Source organism: Leptodactylus fuscus, chromosome 7, assembly GCF_031893055.1.
Source record: "Leptodactylus fuscus isolate aLepFus1 chromosome 7, aLepFus1.hap2, whole genome shotgun sequence".
Lineage (NCBI taxonomy): Eukaryota > Metazoa > Chordata > Amphibia > Anura > Leptodactylidae > Leptodactylus > Leptodactylus fuscus.
In genome coordinates, this window is record NC_134271.1 from 82,741,743 (window position 1) to 82,761,260 (window position 19,518).

Consider the following 19,518-nt stretch of genomic DNA (forward strand, 5'->3'; position numbering starts at 1 on the left):
CACATGACTTCTAAGGGTGACCAATAGAGATGAGCGAGTACTGTTCAGATCAGCCGATCCGAACAGCACGCTCGCATAGAAATGAATGGACGTAGCTGGCACCCGGGGGGTTAAGCGGCCGGCCGCCGTCAAAGCGGAAGTAGCAGGTGCATCCATTAATTTCTATGGAGCGTGCTGTTTGGATCGGCTGATCCGAACAGTACTCGCTCATCTCTAGTGACCAACTGTCTTATAGAATGGCTCCCTGGCTCATCATACCAACAGTTAGGGTCTGGTGTTACTCCACAGCTAAAGCATCAAGAGGCCTCCATAGTTGTAGCTGACTATCAATGAAATGACACATAATGGGTCTCTGACACCAGATTTCCTCCTGGTACGTGCCTGGAAATGCTTAAGGAAGAGACAGGAGGGGGGGGGGGGTGCAATGAAGTTGCCACTGAGTCTGGGTGGTGGACAAGGGAACATTAAGAGCTACTCACAGGTAGATCAAATAATCCTATGCACTGGTGGTTTGTCTCAGTCACTGAGAGCCTGTTTGTCATGTGGGCGTTACCTATCTTAACTACTGTTCTGAACATCTAACAGTCAAGGACGATAGGACGAGTCTAGCTTTTCTACTGCCTGAGGAAAAAACTATAATGGTGCCCAGGTATGAAAACGAGGTATAGCAGTGCTCATTCACACTTAATATCCTATACAAAAATGTAACACTATGCTATAAATACATTAATAAACAGATGTGTCACTGTAATACAGACACAAAAGTAGACAGTTGGAAATCCACCTTCAGTGCTGAGTTTCACAACAATTGTACATACGTGGTATTTATTATGGCTGAAGTGGCTACATCACAGGGGCTGAGCACAGTGCAATGCAGCAGACAGAGGCAATAGGACTTTATACGTTCGCTCTCCATCAACCTGATGTCAAAACCCTCATTTATATGTTGAATAAAAGTCATTTTTCTAAAGATAGATGTACTGTAGTGTAGGTGAGATGTCCTCTCAAGTTCTGCTGATGGTGTTGGGGAAATATTGTGCTCACAAGTTCCCTTTAATGCAATTCCTAAAGTAGTTGTCCATGACTTGGAGCATCCTCAGTCAAGACTGGGGTAGGTGTAAAATAAAAAGACTTACTTACCTATCTCTTGCGCCCTATTGCCTATTTCTGGTCCCCTTTCTGTCTTGTACTGGGGCTCACAGCTGTCACGTGTTATTAAAAACAAATATAAATGTGGTATAAATATAATATAACAGAGGGAACGCCATAGGTACACAATGCAAAAAATAATGATAAGGGGGAGTTCACACGGAGTAACGTGCCGCGTGATGTGGCACGTATACGGTGTGTGAGACTTTGAGCGCCATATATGCTCCCATTGATCTCAATGGGAGCCTGGATCGTATACGCCACGTTATTTTGCGGCCGTGATTTTGCGTGTAATACATTGAAAGCATAGGGAAAAAAAAGCCTCCCATTGTTTTCAATGGGGAGCGCACGTATGCCGGCTTCCATTCAAGTCAATGGGAGCTGCTTTTTACGCGCTCATTCTGAACTTGTTTTTACAATCAGAATGAGTGCAGCGTTACATCGTGTGAAGGCTCCCTTAGAAAAATATATACAAACAAAATGATTATCACAAAATATTTTATTATATGCAAATTGAGAGAAAAACAACACATCAATAAAATCATTTAAAAACACATACAACAAGAAAGAGTGGAGGTCACAGAGCAGCACCAAAGCCATATATAGTCAAATATGAATATTATTAGACCAGTATATGTTTTGTCCACAAAATCAAAAAATGTAGGGCATAAATAATCTAGGTCATAGAGTAAGAAATAACATTATGTCTTGTGACACCCCATTAGAGTATAGGTATAGGTCAAATAATCATAGTACTACAATGGTCCTTGAGTAACGGTTAATATCCCCACATTAATGCAACAACAAGTATATAATGCCCACAAAAAAAAAAAACTATTAGATCATACCTTTTACACTAAAACAACGCTGGTCAGCACTAGAGATGAGCGAACACTGTTCGGATCAGCCGATCCGAACAGCACGCTCCCATTGAAATGAATGGAAGCACCTGTGACGCAGGCCGGCCGCTGGCAAAGTCAGCGTCACAGGTGCTTCCATTCATTTCTATGGGAGCGTGCTGTTCGGATCGGCTGATCCAAACAGTGTTCGCTAATCTCTAGTCAGGACATGTAAATATATAGCATTAACCTAGTGACTAGGACTATATGCTCACCACTGCGACCTTCACTCAGAGCCCTGACGCGCATTTCGCACTCCGCTACGGCTCTTCAGCATCTTTCTATAGTTCGCCTTAGGCAGCAGAGGGGCTAGGTTCACCCCAACATGACGAGTTTTTGCAGCAATCTGATATTATTATCTAGGTGTGTTATTTTTTTCCCTCAATGAGTGTATCTTCTATATTTGTTTTTCCATGTGTATGAGTAAGTGGAGTAAATGCAGGGATATTTATACCTAATATTTAGCATTTGGAGATATTTAGTTTGTAATATTTTAATTTTGTAGAGTAAGCAGAATAGTCCCACCTCTGAGACCTGCACAACCAGGAGAATATGGCTCCCATATCACCTAGTTGTTAATGTACACAGCCCTTCCAGGTACAATCTGTGGGACTGACAAAGATAACCAAGCCCTGTACTCATCTATCTCTGTAACCTCCCATAGATTTGAACAGAGTGACATTGTTCATGCTTGCATGCCACTCTTTTCACATGCTGGGACCTCTGTTCTCTTTATCACTGGGGGTCCAAGACGTGGAATTCCTAGGGTTCAGACACTTATACTACTCCTGTGGATAGAGAAGTATCATTATTAGAAAATGTGTATATGGAGTCATAATGGAAATATACATTGCCCTAATGCAAAATGTGTACCCCATTGCATGATATTAGTGCATAGAATGGGGCTTTTAGGGTTACCTTCAGCATCAGGATCTTGGGGAGACTGCTACATTATATTACTCCATACTGTTTGATTAGGATTAATAATTATCCAGCTGCAAGTTCCAAAAATGCATTAGTCCTAAATTCTGAATTATTATCTGACAAAATATGAAATTAATTGATTTCATTTAAGGAAAGTATTATTTCCCCAGAGCCGCCATATTAAACATTCTCACTGTCTCCATTACCAGCCAAACGATTGTGTAACTACCATGCAGAAGTAATATGATATCACAGTAATATAATACACTCATATATATAGCAGTCATATCAAGCATAGAACTGGAAATGATTGCAAATTAATCCCATAATATTAAGGTATTATTCATATTATATATGAGTATACGCTGCAGGCAGAGGCTGGAATGCAATGTTTAACCGTTTATATTGCAATGGCCCTTTAAATGAGTTGGAAGGTTTGATATAGTATGATATATCACATAAATATCCTATAACGGCATGAAGTTACAAATAACGGTGAATTTTCATCAGTAGTGCTACTGCATGGCTTATAGTGGAAGCACGCAGGTGTTCACCAGAGTCAAGGTCTCTAGATATTTATTTCCAGGGTTATACGACATGAGATACTGGAATAAAAACATATTTGCATCCAGTATGATGAATCCTGTCAGTCTGAGTGTGATAAAAATAGATCAGAGAGAGAAGGTTCCAGCCGGAGCTTGTAGCTGATGTCAAAGGAAAAGAGATGATTAAAATATCTAATGAGGAATACAAGTCTGAGCTCAGCCACCGCCACACACAGCAATCATATGACTATCACGAGCTGCCAGATGGGACACAATCCGCAATGTGTTACCTCTCTCAAGTCTATGATGGCTGCTATGTGTGCTTAATATGCTCTATAACAAAATATATTCTTCAAGTATTCTTCAAAATATATTCTTCAAGTATGAGTACCTTATTAATAATAATAATAATAATAATAATAATAATAATAATAGCACCATTATTATCGTTGTTGCTTTCTAGCAGCATAAAAATACAGAAACTTTGAAGTTTTAATATTGCCCACTAGGTGTCAGCACATCAGGTCACACTCACATCCTTTTATTTCACTGCAGGGGGGTAGAAAGACCCACCCATAGGAATTTAAAACATACCTTTTATTGATAACCTTTTAAAAACATGAAAAAAAGTAGTGAAATCACGTTTCACCTGTAATAACTATCCTAAGGTGAGAAAAGGGAGTGTGCTGTGCCATATCTCCTAAACAAGCGCCACTGATATACCGTCAGACTGATATACTGTCTTATAGAAAAACATTCAGTGAAATTTATATTTTATTAATACGAATACTTAAAGGGGTTGTACAGGACTAGAAAACTTGGGTGACTTCTTCGCAGAAAGTGACTTGACATCTGTTGGTCAATTGTCATGCTACAGATCTATTTTAATGGAGCTGAGCAGGTAGCATTGCCATGTGACCAATGGATATGATGTTTTCTAAACCTTTAAGAGTCGAATCGGCGATTCTATTGAGTGATTGACATCTATCTGTCTCATGTGTGATCAGAAATGGAAAACTTAGACCATTGGACTCCTAAGTATAGAAAGTATAAGGATTGCAATCAATAAATGACAGGTTCTACAGAATACCAGCTCCTCCTGCTCTATAACATCATACCCATAGATTAAACTGCATTTTCCAGATGACAGGCAAACTTTAAAAGCCAAATTATAAAGAAATCCATTATTTAATCTCAGAGCAGCACGACCTAATTCTAGTCTTCTATAGAAGAAACAATTCCAGCACTTTTAGATACATTTCCAGCAATTTTAACTGAACCTGGATTTTTTCTTTTTATATAATTATTAAAACATTGTATATAAAATCAGAAGAGAAATTCTATAAAATTACCCAATAATACAGTGGAAGCAGAACGTGGCTATTAATTGACCTGAAAATGGAGGTGATATAAGACTATACCCTATAAAATACTAAGTGTTAGCAGCTGCCTATCACCACCCTGTCCATAAAGTGCAGCAAGTTCTAAGAATAGAATATGGAGATCATTGGCCTTCTCTCCGGCTGCCGCCTTCATATTCTGTTTCTACCATTTTTATAGAACTTTCTCCATAATCCTTCCTTCTTCTTTAAAATGGGATTTAGGAGGTTATTCTATAAAAGGATTTAATGGAGGAAACTACTTAAAACTACTTTTCCGATGTCACATCCTATAAAGTCTTTGCCCATTTTCAGGTCATTTGTATGTTATATAATGTGATTTATAATCTACGATAATCAGGCTTTAAATTTACATTGGAAAAGAAATTTCAAGGCAGAGTAAAAAAAAGTCAGTTGTCAGTCCATGGCTGTGTGTCAAAAACTACTTAAGGCCCAGGCCCCACATTGCTAAAATGCAGTATTTTACATTACCTGCAAAGCGGATGGGATTCTGTCTAATTCCATCCACACATTGCAGAAAAATATCCACAGCAGAAAAGCGTTTTCAAAAACATTTGCGTTTTTTGAAAATCGAAGTATATCAATTATACTTCGTAGCAGCCTATATACCTCCATATACCTTCCATATACCTATACCCTCCATATACCTTTCCATATACCTATGGAAATGCTCGCGAACTATCTGTGAAAACACTGTGGGAAAAAGCGTGATGTGTTTCTGCGCGGTTTGCTATGTAGGGCCTTAGCCGTAGGCTGCTACAACGCAAAATTTTTGGTGGCAGATTTTGAGCTAAAGTACGGACTGGAGTTAACAGAAGGGACATGTCTAAGAGTGTCCTTTATATTTGGCCTTCCTTTTAAAAGCACTAACTCAAAACACGCCGCAAAATCTGCAACAAAAAAAGCTGCGTTTCCTAAGGCTAAGGCCCCATGTAATGAGCCACAGCAAAAAAAAAAATGCTGCGGAAAAGACCATGTCGTAAGTGCATTGAGATTTTTTCTGCAGCGTTTACTAATGCAGAGTTTTCCTCTGCAGACTTTCTGCACCCTGTATGCATATATGCAAAATGCCAACGTTTCTGTAGGTATAACTGACAATTTTCCAAAAATAAATAACAATGGAAGAATAAGTTAAGCATTAAGAACTTTTTCTTCTGTTACAAAAGTAATCAACAAAAGACATCATCCCCAATGTTGTATACATTAGAGTCAATGGGAACAGACACACATGGAGGATGTCCCATCTCTCTACTACAGTTAATGACGGATGACAGCAACGGACATTAATAAAGGCAGTGTGAATGTAGCCTTACTGATTAGTTACATTGCCAGTTTCTTGCCTTAGGGTAAGGCCACATGTTGCAAAATGCAAGTAAATAATGCAGCAGATAAAGAAAGCTGCAGAAATAAAGCTGAAAAAAAATTGCAGCAAAAACACTTTAGTTTTAATTGCTTTTCTGCTTTGTTTTTCATTTTTGTCTCCCTCCATCAGCTTTTCTCTGTCACATTTGTTTTACTGTAATGTGCATGTAGACAATGCTCCAGCTTGCTATATCCTCTCCTAAGCTAATTGGAATAGGAGACTCGCTCCTCCTGCCACTGGGATGTGCTAAGGTCAAAAGGGATATACCATCTGCCTTTACTTCTGCCAACATGGTGTAGTCCAGTTAAAGTTGCAAACCAAAAATGGAACATAGCACCACAAACATGTCTAATTTTTATAAAAATGAATTTCTGTGGTCTATTTCCTGTTCTTTATGCATGACCAAACACTTAGACAACACCAAATGTGGTACAGGTGCTTCCAGAAATTTTCAGACCAGCTCTCCAGGACATACCATTCTCGACTTATCCACAAAAGCAAAAATAACGCCACTGGTTTCCACATTGAGGGCCAATCTACATTTTACAACAGATGAAGATGACCCGTATAAGCCAATAAAACCTGCAGGTCCTTGGTTTTTAGCCACATTGACATACACGCAGTTTTAGACTAAGGGAGCCTTCACACGGAGTTTACGCTCCGCCGCTCATTCTGAACGTAAACTCATTTAGAGTGAGCGGCGTAAAAAACAGACTCCATTGACTTCTATGGGTGCCAGCATACGCGCGCTACCCATTGAAAGCAATAGGTAAAAAGCCTATTCAGAATGAGCGGAGTGTAAAAGCCTATTCAGAATGAGCGGAGCGTAAACTCCGTGTGAAGGCTCCCTAAGTTTCCATAACAACTTAGCAAGTTTTTTTTACTCACAGTGTTACTAACTACTGAATTTTATCATTCTCATAAATGAGAACGCTGTCATATCAGTCATGGCTCCAAGAAGAAACCCTGCACTTGGACAATACACTCCTTCAGCAAAGATTGCTGCCCGCACTGCTGAAATCTCTCAGGAGAACCAAGCCTGTCCCCAGGCTGACAAGCTGCGTCACAATCAACAGTGAAATGCTCCAACTCCCCAGCAGACTGAGACATGACTGCAGTCTCAGCAAGACAGATGAGCAACAGAGAGCTTTATGTCAGTCTCGTCCCCACATGGGAAGCACACTCGGTCGTGTGCATGGGGTCTAACAGTTATTAAATGGGCTCTATCAGCAAAATCATGCTGATAGAGCCCCACATATGCGTGAATAGCCTTTAAAAAGGCTATTCAGGCACCGTAAATGTTATATTAAACTACCTTCCCCCCCCCCCCCCCGTTTTAAAATAATACTGTAAAACAGAATGTGATAAACTTACCCATCGTGCACGGTGGGCGGGCATTCAGGGTCCGCCGTCTTCTTCATCCACGCCTCCTCTTCCAGCGATGTCCTCGGGTCCAGTCTTCCTCCAGTGTTCGCGAACTGACATTGCTAAAAAAAAAATGGCCTGGGCGCATGCGCAGTAGCATGCTGCTTCTACTACGGCTACTGCGCATGCACCCAGGCCATTTTTTTTAGCAATGTCAGTTCACAGACATCATACATGCCCATTTATTTCAATATCTTTACTCAGATGCCCTTGTTTTGCACCAATGAAAGTTTATAGGTCTGTGAAAAAAAAACAGTTGTCATCCATTTTTCATGGGCTCAGGGACAACCAAAGTATAGAAAATTAAACGAAAAAAAGTTTTCTGCTTTCCACAGACGTGATAATCTCATCAACCACAGACAGCACAAAACCCGCAAATGAGCATCACGGGATGCTGTCCATGAATAGCACGAACCTCATGTGGATGCGGACATGTAAATGAGGGCTAATAGTTTTGCCCTTCTCGGGAGAACAATTTATCCCGAGCAGGAGATGGGCAGTGAAATTGCAGAGGGAACAGTTACTATAAGAGCTCTAGATCCTCAAGTGCAGGGCCCACCGTACATTATTCTACATGATAAATGCCATAAATCTTAATCTTCACATGCCAGAATTGAAGCTGTCTGTTCATCTCCCAAAAACAAAAAGTAATAGAAACTGATCAATACGTCATATGTACCCCAACATTGTATTAATATAAACTAAACATCCAGCAAAAAACCCTCAAGCAATCACATGAATAGGAAAGGAAATATATTGTGGGCTTTAAAATATGGCAATACACAAACAAATTAAAATATTTTTGGGGAGAAAAAGGTTTTATTATGCAAAAGTAGTAAAAAAAAGAAAAAAACTTTATAAATTTGACAGTCATAATTTTACTTTCATAAAATAATATTAACATATTATATGCATATATATATATGCACCCACAAAATACTAAATATTTGAGCCATAAATTCTATATCTACAATAAAAAAAAGTAGCATTTTTGGAAGTGAGTTTCAAATTTTTTAAAGTGACTGTTAGGATGTTAATATGTCATTTTAGTGATCTCATATTTTTTGCTAACTTACAAAACACATACATCATTACCCCCATAGTATCATGTCCTCACCGCAGATTGCCCCCATAGTATACGTCCTTCCCACACTGACATGGGATGTTGTCTCCACAGTTTAATGTCTACCCCCTACAGATTGCCTCCATAGATTTGGGTACCCCCAAACTCCCAAGTTGCTTCCATAGTGTCATACCCCCCCAGCTGCCCCCACAGTTTCATGCCCCCTTAGGTTGCCTCCACAGTTTTGTATCCCCACTATATATATAAAGACAAAACAAAAGGTTAATGCTCACCTTTCCCTGTTCCCCCACTCACTCCTCTCTCTGGTCGTGGAGATTTCTAGGAGCAATGGGAGCAATGTAAGTGGTGTCACTACATCACACCTCGTGTTCCCAGGACATGGGGAGCAAAGACAGTGGTCGGGTGCTGAAGCAGGGAGTGGAGGGCTCTCTACTTCATCACTGGCTTCAACTTATTGGCAGTGAGGACGCCAATGAGTTGGGGTAGCTTGGACCCACTGCCCTGGACAGCAAATGTAGGATTGTCCTACTCTCCAAAGGGGGCCCCCACTAACACAGGGCTCAGTGCAAGTGCACCGTTGGCCCTATGGTTAATGCAGCCCTGTCTTTAATTGAAGAGCAGTCAAACCACTACATGTTACAAGGATAAGGATATCAATAAGTGATGCGCTGGGTTAAAGTAATCTTTCCTGTACTCCTTCTAAATATACCTCAGGCCTGACAGTCTTGTTAACACTTTTTAACAAGTTGTGCACAGCCTTGATGATAGCCCCACATTTCCCCAAGGCAGTGATTCTGCCATTTCAAGGACATCTCCTCAAGGTTCATGCAATTTTAGCTCTAATAAGAAAGTTCATAAAATGTTACATTATTTCTGCACAATAAAATCTTTCCTGAACTTTGTACCAAGGATGAGAAAGAGCCAATTGTTGAATTCAGGCAGTAAACCTGGTGTGGGGTAGAGGGCAGAATTAAAAAAAAGTACTCAACTTTACAGAATTTTGCAAACCAAACTCAAGATGGAGAGCAAGCATTTTTATGTTGCGAAACACTCATTCGGCTAGACCGAATGACTTCAAAGATCACAGAATGGATGACATCACTGATCAGTAATGCTGAGTAAAAGGATGGGGCTGTGACAACTGCAAATAATAGAAGGGTTGTCAGAACTGAATTATTCACAAAGGGGTCAGTTTATTAGGACAGGGACCGGCAGAATTATGAAGAGGATGTGGCTTCTTAATAAATCTGTCAGAGGTGTCGGCGCCAGAACGGAAATCCATGCCAGGTTGGAACTGGCATAGATTTCCATTCTATCTCATGTCAGGAAACTGGCATGAGTTTTAGTGAATCAGCCTGTAGGGGTTTGAGCTTTGCACCAAATGTGCACGTCAATATCCTCTCTCTATGCTCTCTAGGCTGAGGACACGTTGCAGAAAAGCTGCTTTTTTGTTGTAGATTTTGCTGTGGTTTTTAGAGCCAAAACCAGGAGGGGATTTAGCAGACAGGAGATATATAAGAAGCTTCCTTTATAGTTCCCATTCCTTTTGAAGCAATTCTTGCAAAATCTGCAACAATAAAGCTGCTTTTTCACAATATATTGTCTCATCCTCAATCAGTTTTTCTGCACTGTCAATAAGAGACCTACAGGGATGTCAGGCGGGAGATCCCTCAGACATGAATGTTTCATCTCACACCTGTAATTGGGAGATATCAGAGGTTCTTATGGGTTCACAGATATGTGTGGTTAGTAATGAATCTGCCCACTTGTCACAGAGAGGAGCGTGCTCCGCAGCAGCCATTACTGGTTGTCATATTGAAGGATTTGGAGAAATTCTTACTTGAACCTTAGGACATCTGGTCTGTGCTGTTATCTATTCAGGCGTTATGGGGTGGGCTGCACTTCAATTATTAGATGGAGGAGCGAAAATCTACTTTATTGAGCCAGCAATAAATAGAGCTGACAGGGCGACCTAATGTTACAGGGAAAAGGAATATTGGATTTAAAGGAGCATTCTGCTGTGAGCAGCCTGATAAAACACAATGACATGACCTCTGTGCAAAGGTGAAAGGCTAGAAACATGTAATACGCAATCCATGTCTCATACTGCATATGGAATCATTCTTACTAAGCCAAGTAGCTTCAGATCTGAGTATAAAATAAAGCTGTTCTCCAAGCCCCGTTTCCCTGCTTATTGAGGCCCCTCTACTAGATGTATGTCAAGTAGTTTCCTAATAATAATAATTTATTTATCACTGGGGAATTACGTGAGTGTAGTTGCTAATATATCCAATATTTCTATTGTAGTGTAACCATCTTTCCATATACTGACGACCCATCAGAGCTGTAATTTTAAGACTAAGGCCCCATTTAGTGGGCTGCAGCAAAAAAAAGTGCTGTGGGGAAAAGCGCAGCGGCAACACATCGCAGTGTTTTCTGCGGCGCTTTTCACCTGGTGGGGACCTGGTGACATGCTGCAACTTAAAGCAAACTTAAAGGACAAAGCAGAGGGAAATCTGGTATGTCTGGAAACGTGCCAACCCATAGAATACAGATGACAAGTCATTTTGACTGCACAGTCAACACTGTAAAAATAAAGTCTGTAAGAAAGACTGTGAACAAAAAAATTTAAAAGTTATGGGGTTTGGAAGGCAGGGAGTCAAAAAACGAAAATCAAAAAATATCTATGGTGAGAAAGAGTTAACAGTATGTCAGCGACCAGTGAAAAAAATAGAACATGCCATTTCCTGGGTCATTCTCACTGATCCCTCAATAGCTGAAATCTGTGAGAGATCCATGAAATCAAATTACCCTCAGGTGTACACACGATTGTGAAAAAGTACTTGGAGTGCACAACACGGACATGTGAATAAGCACTTATATTGTTTAAATTTAAGCATATTCAACTGGCACCACCATTCTACAGAGCACCTTTGTTACATAAGTCACATTTATAGATTTGGAGAAAATCAACTTTAAAGTGTTATGTATTATAAGCCAGTTGGTGCACTTGGTGTGGCCTTTAGCTCCAGATGCACAGCTTTGATGTTCAGACCCCTACCATCTCCTGCCTGTGCCACTCTGTACAGTAGCAGCCGATCTTCCCACTGTTATGACAGCTCCCATCCTACTAAAATAGCAAGAGTCGTGCCCCTAGGGCAGAAGGCCTACCCCCAGTGCACCAACAGAAATATCGGTTGTAAATATTCACACTGTTGTTAGTGTCCGTAGCTAGTATCCATCAGAGAATCTTAACAACTAGCAACTTAAAGAGGACCTTTCATGGTTTGGGGCACAGGCAGTTCTATAAACTGCTGGAAAGCCGAAAGTGTGCTGAATTCAGCTTTCCCGATCTGTTCCCCGGGTGAAGAGCTAGCATTCCTCCCCAGTCTCAGAGCACAGCGCTATTGGCGCTGCTTGTATAGAAGGACGTTCCTGACAGAGTGTCAGAAACGCCCTTCTGACTGTGAAGGAGCTACAGTACCAGCACCGATAGCTCTTCACGTGGGGCACAGATCGGGAAAGCCGACAGTGCGCTGAATTCAGCACACTTACGGCTTTCCAACAGTATATAGAATTGCCTGTACCCCAAACAATGAAAGGTCCTCTTTAACACTAACAGATGCGTAAAAAATCTGTTAAAAATTCAATTGACTTCAATGAGATTTGATCTGTTGTCCGTTAGTGTCCATTTTCACTACATCAGTCACAGGGCCATTATTTTGATGGATAATATCACAGGGTGCAGGACTTTTGGGTCAATATAACTGACTTATGATGGATGTAAAGTGTTCATTATTTTTTTAGCATTATTGTCTATGATGAACAGTAACAGATGGGCATCTGTTATCTCTGTCCATTTTTTCTGCACATTCTCAGAAACAAGAACAACAAATAAACAAAAAAACCATATGGTAACGGACATTAACGAGCACTAACTAATGCTAATGTGTAAGTTTTTTATGGGATCTATTAACACAATGGATATGCTTGAGGAAGGTAGTAGACTGCGTTTAAGCTAAGGCCTGGTTCACATCTGTATTCGGTATTCCGTTTGGGAAGTCTGCATGGGGACCGCCCGAACGGAATACCGAACACATTGACAAATGGTGAGCAATGACAACACACGGACCCCATAGACTATAATGAGGTCCGTGTGTTTTCCACTCACTGTCCGCGCGAATCATATGGAGAGGAAAGTAGTTTATGAAGTAGTTTTCTCTCCGCATGTTCCATCGCGTGGAAAACCCATGGACCACATTATAGTCTATGGGGTCTGTGTGCTTTCATAAGCTCACTGCTTGTCAATGCATTTGGTATTCTGTTCGGGGGTCCCCAAGTGGGCTTCCCAAACGGAATACCGAATGCAGATATAAACCAGGACTAAAACCCCAGATCATAGCTGAGCCCTTGTGAAGCACATCAGTATGGGGGACAGGAGATGGATTTCTGACTACCTGAAACTCCAGTAGATTCAAATGGAGCCAATGATCATAGAGGAATTAAAATCTGATCAAGTAGTGGTCACTGAAGAGAGTGAACAGCAGGGAAGCAGCTTAACCCCCAAGTAATTCATATAACCTTGTAGCCTTGGAGCGTAGCTCTCCTTATCACAGCTTTATTAAATCACTAATTAAATCAATTATTTATTCATTCTTTATTTGATTTCATTTTATTACTTTCTGTATTTGTGGACTTTTGTAAAGTGCTTGTGTGTGACTGTTATGGAAGGTTTGCAGCCTGTTCCTTCTTCTATGTAGAGCTATGGGAGGCTGAAGTGCTGTGCTGCTCTGGGATGACTTCATTGCTACTTTTATAATTTGGGTGACACAGTTCCTTGATTGATATTAATGGCTTTGAGGCTTTTGCAGAACGTGAGGCCGGTGAGACACGTCCAGCTGTCAGGCTCAGGCCTTCATCTCAGGTTTCGGACCATAAAACCTTTATTCCCTTGAATGTAAGAAACATTAGACATTTTCTCTGTCTCCTTGGATGGGGAAGGTGATGGAAAGTATTAATCCCTGCATCAACCAGCAGAACTTTCAAAAGGTCAACAAGATTTTGTCAATTTCAGGAGAATATAACTTAATTGTGAAATATGAGATCTGTCTATAGATATAATTAATTTTCATATACTAAAAATGAAATAGTTTTACAGTGTGTACATCAAGTTTTATTTTTTCCAAGATTTAAAGTAAACCCTCACGTAAGATATTTAGGAGATTTTTTTTATCCCACAATGTCTTGCCTTGATTTTGCCTGATCATAATTGCCGGACAAAGATGTCATGATATTCCCTGTATAATACAGCACTCCCTCCACTGGGTGGCCTAGGATATTTAATAAAAAATAGTTTTCAGTCCATTTAGAATTCATTAATGTGTCCTTATTAATGTCCCTATACTTCTACTGTCATATTATTATCAGTACTAATGATAATCTCTAACATATTGCCACACCAATCACTTTTTATTCCATCACATATTGGTGTTAATATAAAACTATCACTGCCATTGCCCAAGTAATAGCCTCTTTATCAGTCCCCATATAATTACATCTACATCAGTGCCCATTTAATATCACCGTCAGTCCCCATATTATACTATCGCTATTGATGTCCATCATTACATCATATTTTCACAAATTCCCATATAATACCATCCACATCAGTTACATAGATCAACTTGTCCTTATCAAAATCTTAAACTCATAACCCAACTATTTTTTTATCAGTGTCTATGATACTGCCATAGAGTCTAGTTGTAGTACCACGTAAATTATCCCCATTCTTATGAGGATGAGAATGGGGATAGCTTTGCTAAATTACCCCTTCTGCCTTCCAATGGTGAGCAGCAAATGATATGATCCAGTGTCTTGTGATTTTTCTGTTATTGGACTCAATGGCAGATACTCTCATGGACCACTTAAGAAATCATATCTCCTCCATAGACCAGACTGTGGTATATATAGTGCAAACATAATCCGTCTGGACCCTGAAAAAAACATTTCAGAGCAGTTTAATGGCAGCACGTAGTCTTGCTAGAAAAAAAAGTTTTACATCTCTGAGTCTATAAATCAGGGTGAGTTGTAAGTTGGCAATATATTCTTGGCTTTGGGCGAGCTTGGTTAGAGCATAATAAAAGTAAATAGACTTTTTGAAGAGGTTTATAGTATCCTCTGCTATCAAGAAGAAGAGATATCACATCTATAAAACAGAGCCAGTGGCTCGGTAAACAGCCGCTCAAATGACTGGCTGGTCCCATAACGCTGTGCTGTATCGAAGAGGCCAACAGCACAGACGCAGAGGGCGGATACTGGAGACAAGCGGCTCTTTTATTGTCACTTATATCCCAATCTCAGGCAATCTGACCAAAACGACCACTGGAAGGCTGAAAAGAGTCATTCGATGAGTGAACTGGACCGGGGGGAAACCAAATGATGTCTACAAGATAGCGGCCTCCGCAGGCTCATCGCATGACTGCTCCCTGGATGATGCCTCTGAATTAGATTGTGGCAGGAAGGTGGATGTAACTGTGATTAGAGGATCCTGGGTCAAGGAGCAGCCCCCCTAAAATTAAAACCCCCAGTAAAAATAATTCCCCGTCTTATCCTTTCCTGTGCACGGGTTAACACATTCTATTCAATTGTGTCAGCACCAGAGAAATCTGAGTGATAAGGTCATCTTTTCAGGATGGTCACCTAGATTTCTCAGACTTCTGAATGACAAATCAACTTAATCATGTAGTGATAAATAAAGCTACGGTGATATGTGAAGGGGCAACAATATTGCTCAGCACCCATCACTCATCTTTCCTGGAAGCAGATACAGCTGAAAGAAACAAAACTAAATGCGAACACTTTTATATAGCAGTTATTATAATCTATTGCAATATCCATGGCTTGTGCTATGAGTGCATCTGGCTAGTGATCATAAAAGGCAGTAACATACAGGAATGGGGTCACCATTACAGAATGGAAAAGCATACTAGTGTTCTAACTATACATATTTCATTCCTGTATTGGTATGTAACTAAGCATGCCAGGAGTGCAGCAAGAGCAGAGCCACAAAGCTTTAGCGCTGCGATTATGGCCTGTGGGGCCTTAGCCTAACACAGATCAATGTGACTGATTTGCGAGAAAGACTTAACAAAATTGGATTATTGGCAATGAAAGGGTAAACTGCAGTACTCAGGCTTATAGCACAGAGCAGAAATTCTCCCTCCACTCCTCCATGATTTCTTGATACTATAGCTCTGTTGCTGATGTCTTCAAGTACAAAATGCAACTATTGCTTTGGATCAGAAAATGATGGTGTTCGCAGTTGCATCTCTCAGCTTAAACATATCCAAAAATGGCTATGATAAAATCATTATGTCTGTGACATCAGCAGTTCAGGTCAAATCCGGCTTGCAACAAAATGGTTTGCTCATCTGTACCACTGAGCTATTATATTCTTCTGTCGCTGGGTGATACAAATCATCAATTAGCTACAATTTTGCTCTTTATTTTAAAGCACCAGGACAGAAAAACTGCAGTCGCTGCCTCTTCATCCCTGGAGGTGATGCTGCCTGCAATGGGATTCCCTAACAAAGAACCATTAGGTTGTCTATATATCAATAATGGTATTTATGGCACCAGAGCTGAAAGTCAATGAATCTGTAGCTTGCAGTTAAGAGGTGATTTAACCCCAGGGTCTGTGTAATAAAATGCACCGGAAATCTATCCATTAATGACCATGTTTGGATTTAGCAGTCCTTTATATGTTCAGTACTCAGTGGAACAAATCCTATATATGAAATACATGAAAAGATTATTGTGGTTTCTGACGGCGAGCTCTTGGATAGAGATCTATGGCGGCTAGAAAGGAAGGCACGGATCACTCATATTCAAGGTGAGGCCTCTTTTTCACGATGAGTATTAACAGTAATACTTTCCCAGACGCATCGCAAACAGCCATCTCAGTGCCTCATTCCCTCTCTGCTGCAGGAGCCAATATCTCTAAGCCGACCGGAAAAGTCTGCGTCCGCTCAGCTGTGACAGGGAGAGAAGGTCGTGTTTATTGCAAACAGCATATAAAGATGATGAGGCCTGGATGAGATGAAATGAGCGCAATACACAAAACTGGGTGTAATGATCCTTCCTGCGGCCCCCTCCCATCACCCTATCACTGTTTATAAGGGGAAATCAGAATTCAGGATTTACTGAGGCAATGGTTCATACACATAATAAAGTGATGTGAAAACTTAGATTAGCAAAAATCATCCAAAAAAACCCACAATAGCAAAGTATCGCAAATATAAAATAAGATAAAAATATCAATATAATAAAAATAAAAAGACTGTGTTAAATACTTTGCTGTATATTATATAGTGATATACCTTACTGTATATGAGATAGTAAAATATCTTCCTATATATCCTTAGTCCTCTTCCAATAACGAATCACTATAGCGCACCAATTCCTTGTTTTTTGTACCCTATAAAGTTCTTTCTAATATTTGGAGTTTGAAGAATGTCAGGCATGCCCACCTGTTATACTGAACAACAAGAGCTTTATTCATTTAATCCTGAGAAAATCAGTTCATGCTACCTGTTAAAAAACCTGACTGTTCCAAGATTGTTCCCACTAGGAGCATTGCTGATACCTATGGCCTCAGTCCTCACAGGGTAATAATACTAAATACTATAACATTGCCTCCTACATACCAGAATAAAACTGCTATAATACTATTCTCTATGGCAAAAAAGTATAGCCTCTATATGTACAAGAATATAACTACGTTTATATTGCACCTATGTACAAGAATATAACTGCTATAATACTGCCCTCTATGGACAAGAATATAACTACTCTAATACTGCCTCTATGTGCAAGAACATAACTGCTATAATACTGACCCCTGTATACTGTAACTACTGTACTATAATACTTCACTCTATGTACAACACGAGAACTATTATAATACTGCCCCGTTTTTACATGAATGAAATTACCATACATCTGCCCCATGTACTAAAGTATAACTACTATAATACTGCTTCTCTGTACAACAAAATAACTAATGTAAAATGATCCTATCTACCTACATACATGACTATAACTACCATGAGCAAAAATATAATGACTATGACAATGACACCTTATTCATGTGGCCATGTTCCATCTGTGGAATACAATCCATGTGCAGGCTGTATTTCCTGGACTGACCACTGGGATGTGGATGGAACACAGTGCAATATAATAAGTTATGATGCAGTGCAGGGGTATAGCCATAGGGGGTGCAGAGGTAGCCATCAACGCCAGGCCCTGGAGCCTTAGAGATCCCAAAGGCCTCTCTACAGCATATGAAAACATCAGTATTGTACACACCACATGGGGCCCAGGAGCTTCAAAGTTACACTTCTGTTGCATGGAGCTCCTGAACAGCATGATCAATACTAAACAGAACTGACATAAGGCTGTATATAACTATGACTAATATTCCCCTATGTTAAATATTATAAGTACTATACTACTACCCTTCTGTACAAAATATAACAATGTCCTCTATGTATAAAAATATACGTAGCTACTGGGGTTGAGCCGATCTTGAAATTTCAGGATCGTTGTAACACAGGGATAGGGAACCTTCGGCTCTCCAGCTGCTGTGAAACTACAACTCCCAGCATGCTCCATTCACTTCCATGGGAGTTCCAAGAACAGCAGAGCAAGTATGCATGCTGGGAGTTGTAGTTTTGCAACAGCTGGAGAGCTGTACGTTCCCTATCCCTGTTGTAACATCTTTGCCTGTTCAGGTCACTGCGCCACCCTCTGCTCACATGTGGCGGTGCAGGAGGCATGTGCAGTTTAGTTCCTTGCTTAGAGTTTTTGGTTGCACTGTGTGAACACGGCTCTAGTTCTGTAATTGAATTTGCACCACACCCGTCTTCTGCCCTTGTTGCCTCTGTCCATGAAGTAGTTAAATTTTGTCTTGCCCTGTGATTGACAGCCTGCCTTCCTGTCAGGTCCAAGGCGGGTTCATCCTCCCCTATTTAGTCTTGGCTCACATTCACACTGGTGCCTGTTATTACCTCGTGCTTGCTGGTGTTTCTCTTGCTGTTTAGTTACTTGTATTCTTATCCTAACCTTGGCTTTTCCTATTGACTATTCTTTTTGGACTTCGATTTGATACTGCATTGCTCGACTGTTACGGAACCCTGGCTAGCTGACCTCCCTTTGTTGTTGTTTGTCTTGTCTGCATTTTGTGTGTCACAAATATAGGAAAGGATCGTCTCCAAGTTGCCGCCTTTTACATAGGATAGGGCCTGGCAAGAGGAAGGGACAGTGGGGGGGTTCAGCTTAGGACTCATTGTCTCTTGTGCCCCTTCCTCCAGGGTTCTCCAGCAGCTACTGGGGGATTGTCATCTAAGCAATTCCCTAACAATCGTTTTTAATATCTGATTTCCGATCATTTTCCATTCGAACCCGATCCCGATTCTAATCCCAATGCAAGTCAATGGGACTTTTTTTAATAATCGAAGACTGGATTTTTAAAATGATACTATTCACTACACACAGCATGTAGTCCAAAAATTGTTTCAATTTTTGGGCTCTACGCTGTGTAGTGATTAAAAAAAAAAAAAAAACCTGGCTACTTAGCCCCCCTGGTGTCCACTTATCTGAACAGATCGCTGTCGCTCCCCGTTCTTCTCGTTCTGGACCTCTCCCATTGACATGCCTTCAGAGCGCT